The sequence below is a fragment of the Staurois parvus genome, unplaced genomic scaffold, assembly GCF_062004578.1.
Source record: "Staurois parvus isolate SC_StPar_1 unplaced genomic scaffold, SC_StPar_1.0 ptg002687l, whole genome shotgun sequence".
Taxonomy (NCBI): Eukaryota; Metazoa; Chordata; class Amphibia; order Anura; family Ranidae; genus Staurois; species Staurois parvus.
The window spans coordinates 114,488-120,663 of NW_028320483.1; the positions used below are offsets into that span (position 1 = coordinate 114,488).

Sequence of the window (6,176 nt, forward strand, 5' to 3'; positions counted from 1 at the left end):
GGGTAAATATCCAGTCATACTGTTGTGCGCAGGACATTCCACTCCAATAGGCACCAATTACAGCTTGGCATACATTATATATCTCTGAATACAGGTTATATTTTAGATCCATCAATTGGCCAGTTGGTGTGTAGGGACACGCCCCCTCATTTGTTATTTCCCAAAGATGATGATTTACAATTAGGACTTAGCTCAATAGTGGACCAGTCAAGATGGTCAAAGATCTTCAACCTCAAACATGCTAATGAGGGAGTTCATGTACACAGCTGGAATGGAGGTGAGCGGAGTCCCGATTTAAAATATGTTCCTGTTCTTGGTAGACTGTGACTATAAAAACTCCCAGTGCTGACCACTCCCCTGGCTGTCATGGTCATCCTCTGTCATAAAGCTGAACTCCAGGGATGGATTTCCTTGCATATTACATTGGTCCAGCTTGGATCATATGCTGTGCCTGTGGAAGTAGAGAATCAGTGTAGTAGTTGGTGCTGTTACTGTGATCCTGCTGTCTTATGGGTCCATTCACAGATTGCCTTGTATTTTCCTCAATAAATGCAAGCTGTTCTCTGATTGGGCAAGGCATGGAGGCAGGCGGGTGACATCACAATCACCACTCCAATTCATTGAATACTGCCCATGCCATGAAGGAGGCCCCATGTGGTTGATATGCAGCAGGGTAACCACTCGGCAGGGGCCCCGGAAGGCATGGGAGAATGCTATATTAGAGGCAGTTACTACAGAGATTCTGCGCTCCCATAAGGATCCCACAGGTGTGACGCATGTACTGTATACTTTCATTGCTCCAAGCTGGACCAATATAACTGCAATAGAACCCATACCTGGACTTCAACTCTACACACTTTTGGAGTTACTATGTTGGAGAAGACATACAGATCAGGTCACATGTTGTGTGTTTGCCCCGGCCAGTGACCCCAAGAGTTTTCATAGAGATGAGTGAGCTGGTTCATTCCCAGCGGACATCAGCCAACCGACCAAACCTCACCTCACCTGGATGAGCGACCTGATAGCCCAAAACACCGGCACTGGCAGAATGACAAGAGGGCTACTCCATGGAGAAAACTCAGAGAAGCACCCCACCTCCTGTGATGTCATCACCACCCCGCCCCCGTGTGACATCACTACCCTAATAAGGAACTAGTATACCTTATGCGATCAGCAGGTAGTAAGGAAGCCCGCTACTTCCTTTATAAGGTCAATGATGTAAAAGGGGTCAGTTCATATTGGATCCATAATAAGTTCTTCATTGGATCAGCAATGGCGGCCTGCTTATCATGGCTATGTGTTAGGATGGGGGGTTCCATGGAGGAGAAGGGTCCATATGTGAATATTGCACCTTAGATTCAGGTTATGATGCCACCTAAGTATACAAAGCTTGGAATAACTGTTGTCAGTGATCTATATTTGCCTGCTAATATTTTTAGTGCAGAAACCGAAGCCACAAAACCCACGCCAAGTCCTTGAATCCACCACCAATTCACGTGTAGGTGAAGGCAAGACATCTTTTTAGCTTTGGATGGAGTGTGGAAGGGTTAGACCCTCTACCATGTTTTCATCGCTGTCCATGTCTCTGCTGGGGAGATTCATTCTTTTTGTAGGTCCTGGTGAACATTGTTTCAGAACTTTAGAGAGCAAAATGTGGGTGAAAATTTGGTGACAGAAGTTCTGGTGACTTTGTGGAGATTTCTTCTCATTTCCCATTGCTTCTCCAAGACAGAAAGTGAAGGGAAATCTCCCCAGCAGGACGCAGACAAAATAAATAACCTGATGTTGATTTGAAACCTTCCCTACTCTATCCAAAACCAAAAAAGAAAGTTTTGCCTATATGTACACTTTAATAACACGGTGTACACACTGAGCTGATGGACCCCCCAGGCTTGCATTGAAGTTTGGGTTCAAGAAGAACTACTCCTTTCATTTCATAGACTAGAGACTTCCAACTAATGACATTTCCATAGCGGTCACCAGAGATGACTTTCTGGATTTCTCTTGGAGTCAGGACAACATCCCACATGTGAACATCACCTATTTCTCCAACCAATGACAGAGAAGAAGCAAAACTTCCCCCATAATTATTATAACTATGAGTCTGTCCCAGAACAATGCTGGCTTCACCATCGATAGAAAACTCCTTTGCTAAGACTTTTCTGGGGTAGAGCTTTCCATTGAGCCAAAGTTGTACCACTCCAGTGTCGGAGTCCCAGGTCACACAGATGTGCCTCCAGTTCAAGGGATCTGAGTCTGTCCTAATACTGAGTTGTTGTCCGTTTACAGCTACATGATAGTAGTCTGCAGAGCCTGAGGAGAACAGAAAAGCATCTCTAATTGTTGGAGTAGCGAGAGAGAAGAGACTATAGGGACGGAAAAGATCACTGTAGAAATGTAGACAGACGCTGACTTTCTGCAATGGCTTTGTAATTGTAGGTTTCAGAATGACATGATCTGTGTTGGGGTCGTTGGGGAAGATGAACACTTTACCCTCCAAGTCTGGAAAACAAAGACAAATATAAAACACATTACTGTTACAAATCAATGGGTATACTTTAGGGTATCCAAAGCATGAACCTGTTTGTGTCCATCATGGATGGAGTGTGGATGGTTGAAGCCTCATGTCAGGATCTCTCTTCCTCTTCTACGGTCTGGAGATTTCTCTCAGCCTTCTGTTCCGGTCAGTGTAGGTGTGTGAGGTGGTGCTGGACCTCGCTGATGGGTGAATGGTTTACATTCCGAGCTGTATATGTGGATATTGTACAGATGGCTCTCTGTGTATAACCCAACTCTTGGAGGCCACAGGGGAGGTTGGTCCTTCAAAGCTCTATTGGTGAATGCGGAGTGCCGTCATGTGTGTACTCAACCCTGCTTGATGTCTCCACTATTGATGGCCAAGTCCCAAGGGAAGCATGCCTACCTTACAGGACCAAATACAATATACTGCCTACGATGCCCATGTAGATTGTATGACATTGGACAGTTTGTATGATAAATAGTAGAGAAGAGAAATATTTCAGGTCGGGTTAATATGGAGATTCCAGAACCTCGGTTATTGGAACATGTGTGAGGAGCTCATGAAGGTGAGATTTACCTGCTAGAAGCAATGGGACCTAAGGCTACTTTCACACTGATCCGCCTCAAAATCACAGCAAAACACCGCGCTCTCTGAGCATTTGTTTAATGACACGTGCACAGAGGTGTTTCTGAGGCATTTTTGAGGCGTTTTCCATTGATTTCAATGGGGAGAGGCATTTTTGGGGCAAAAACAAAACATGCTCCAAAGATGCTGTAAGCAGGAGATTTTACAACACAATGGAAGCGCAATGCCCCAGTGTGAACACACACATAGACATACATTGACATACAGAGGGAAGCATTTTTCTTGAGCTTTTCAGGTGTTTTTTTTAACACAAAAGTTCTTCATACACTCGTCAGTGTGAAAGTATCCTAACAGTGAAGTTTATATTGTTCCTTCCCTGGGCCCCCCCACCTCCCACCCCCATCAATGTACTAATGACCCTTTAATTAAAACCTGTCTGTTCTCATTAATTACCACATGTAGGACTAAGTGACACCATCACTGGGTCTCTGTGCTACTCTCTGCAGTGCATGCAGAGTATGGCTGGTGGGTGGGGCTGGCAGGGTGCTGTACATAGCTTCCTGAAAACATCACTGTCACAATATGGGTCTCTGCCAGTCCCAGGTATTAATTCCTTGTTCCTAATCCCTCCTGGCCATAGGAAGAGCTTCCTCCAATTAGTATTCACTCCTGTGTGCCAAAGACCCCTAGCTGTAATTACCTCGCCCTCCACAAAAGGTCCCAAATTCAATTAGTGGATACATCCCTAATTAGTGCCTTACTTTTGTATTAATGTATTTCCCCCACTAATTATCCTGCCCAACCAGTCCTTTCTGTGTACAGCTACAAACTAAATTACTGTAGTTCCATTCTCTTCATTGTCACCTGCTAATGACCCCCCTCCACCTCTCTTCCTGCTCAGGGGGTTTAAGAGGTCAGTGCTGGTTTCTCTTGGTGTGCCATTCTGCTGGGCAACCACTGAGAGGTCCAGCTGGACTCTAGTGGCCCCCCGGCTCTGCCTGAGCCCCACTGGAGGAAGGGGGACCCCAGAAGCTACATCATCCCTGCCTGGAACGCTGTCAGCTCTGCCTGAGACTATGGCATCAGCCCTGCGTGAGTGTACGCTCCCCTTGTGCTATCTGACTGCTTATGAACTGCCTCTTGGATTACAAATTGCTGTGGAGACTTTAACTTTCCCCACCGGGGCTGGATTACAAGTATTTTGGACTCTCTCTCCCTGCACTGCTCCCCATTGAGTGACTGATGTCTGTTTTAATAAATCTTTAAGTGTTTGCCGTCTGCCTTGTGTGTTCTGTCCCACTTACCTTCCGGTACAATCACAGCACCCTGCCCCAGCACTCCTCTCAAGAGCCCACATGCATAATACAGGCAGTGGGCTGGCTCTTGGGAGGAGTTATGCAAATACCATAATGTGTGATGGGTGGGTGTTGCTCTGGAGAAGTGGATGTTCCTAGGCAGGATATGTTTGTATTCACTAAGCAAAATGGTAGTGTGACAAGAACACCCCTACCTGGAAAAAGAAGGTTACTAGATGATCCACGCGGAGTAATATGAATTCAAAAATATTTCAAACAATTCTTTATTTGATCACATAGATCATAAGGAGGTTAAACATGAGCACGGTGTACATGTGAAAGAAATAATAAAATCATGTTAAAAAGCACTCGGCGTCTTCAGTTTAGGGTCATCTTAGCAAATAGAGTACCACAAGGCAGAGTTATATGATGGTGAGATAGTTATCCTGGGTTTCCATGGGTTTTCAGCTTGTATTCAAGTGAACCATGTATTCAGCAGATGTGTTCCCAATATATGTCAGGGACCTCCTGGTATGTAAAAGCTGGAACACAGAAATACATAGTATATGTATAGAAATATGAAAACCAAAAACCAAATCACATCCAAAGTTCACCAGGCCTCCCTCTACAATGGTCAATGGATACTACTATTACCTTCTCAATAGTGAGATTAGCAGGCCAGCTTCTCAAGTGTAAGGACTTCCTGGATAGCCACCCCAAGTGAAACAAGGTCCACAGTACCAAATGATTCTGAGGATATATATAGAAAAATAATGATAAATATATAGATCATGGGCATCAGGTCACCCTGAAAACAAAACACACACAAAGTGGGTATATTACCATCAATGAAGATCAAGAAGACTTCTGTCGACTTGAAATAGGATCAGGTCCTTGATGCTTTTCCAAGGTGCATATGGGGGTGAGGAGCCAGGTAGTCACAATATATAGATTCCAAACACATATACTGTGTATATAGCATATAACAGGCTGTGTAAGCCTGAGTCTTTATACCCAATAAAGGGTTTCCAAAAATTACTCAAAATGAGAAGGTTATTGCGGTTTCATGAGGATATGGCTATGTCACAGCACAGCGCCTAGATAGGATAGCGTATATATATATATATATGTAGATCGTCCTCCAAAGAGGATTTACAAAAAATTCCCCGAGTATACAGGGTAAATTAGGCCCATATAACATGCCCTTTTAACACCATAAATGCTCTATAGATCTCAACAGCCGTAAGCTAAAATAACTTGCCACCGGTGGAAGATAAATTTCCCTGAAAGATTGCCGTTTGCGAGCCGCTGCAACAAAAGCTTTATGGTAGTTTTCAGAGGGTCAGGGGCCTTCCTATCAGGGAGCTGTGACACCGCCGTTCCTTCCCACCTCGTGGGCGCCGCACCCAGTGAAGACGCCGAGCGTAGTGACGTCAATACGTTGACGCGTTTCGTCCGCCAATCACCGCAGACTTCGTCAGAACTGGGAGGGGACTTCAGTACTTCGCCTTATATGGTGCTCTAATTGCATACCAAAGAGTCTCCACCTCGCCATCTTGTGTTGAAAGAGTATCACTACATTGGAATGATCCAAAGTGAATTAAAACACATATATTAAATTTAAAATGGTTGCTGGATATAGAAAGGAGGAGCCTAAATGTTATAAATCAGATCATCTTCAAAGAAGAATTAATAATAAAGAGGAGATCAATATTAGCACATTACTTGTTCTAATGGGGAAACATCAAGACCAAGTCCCGCTACCAAAACTTCAA

The 6,176-nt window shown here is 44.4% G+C and overlaps 1 long non-coding RNA gene and 1 pseudogene across 1 annotated transcript; both read right to left on the bottom strand.

Annotated features, from left to right (window-relative positions):
• Positions 1-299: 299 nt before the first annotated feature.
• Positions 300-3,584, bottom strand: LOC149429858 (C-reactive protein pseudogene; annotated as a pseudogene).
• Positions 3,585-4,667: 1,083 nt separating this feature from the next.
• LOC149429859 (uncharacterized) lies at positions 4,668-5,194 on the bottom strand. Its single transcript, XR_016310090.1, has 2 exons — positions 5,056-5,194; positions 4,668-4,943 (listed from the first exon to the last, which is right to left on the bottom strand). It is a non-coding gene; the product is annotated as an uncharacterized LOC149429859 (long non-coding RNA).
• Positions 5,195-6,176: the final 982 nt, after the last annotated feature.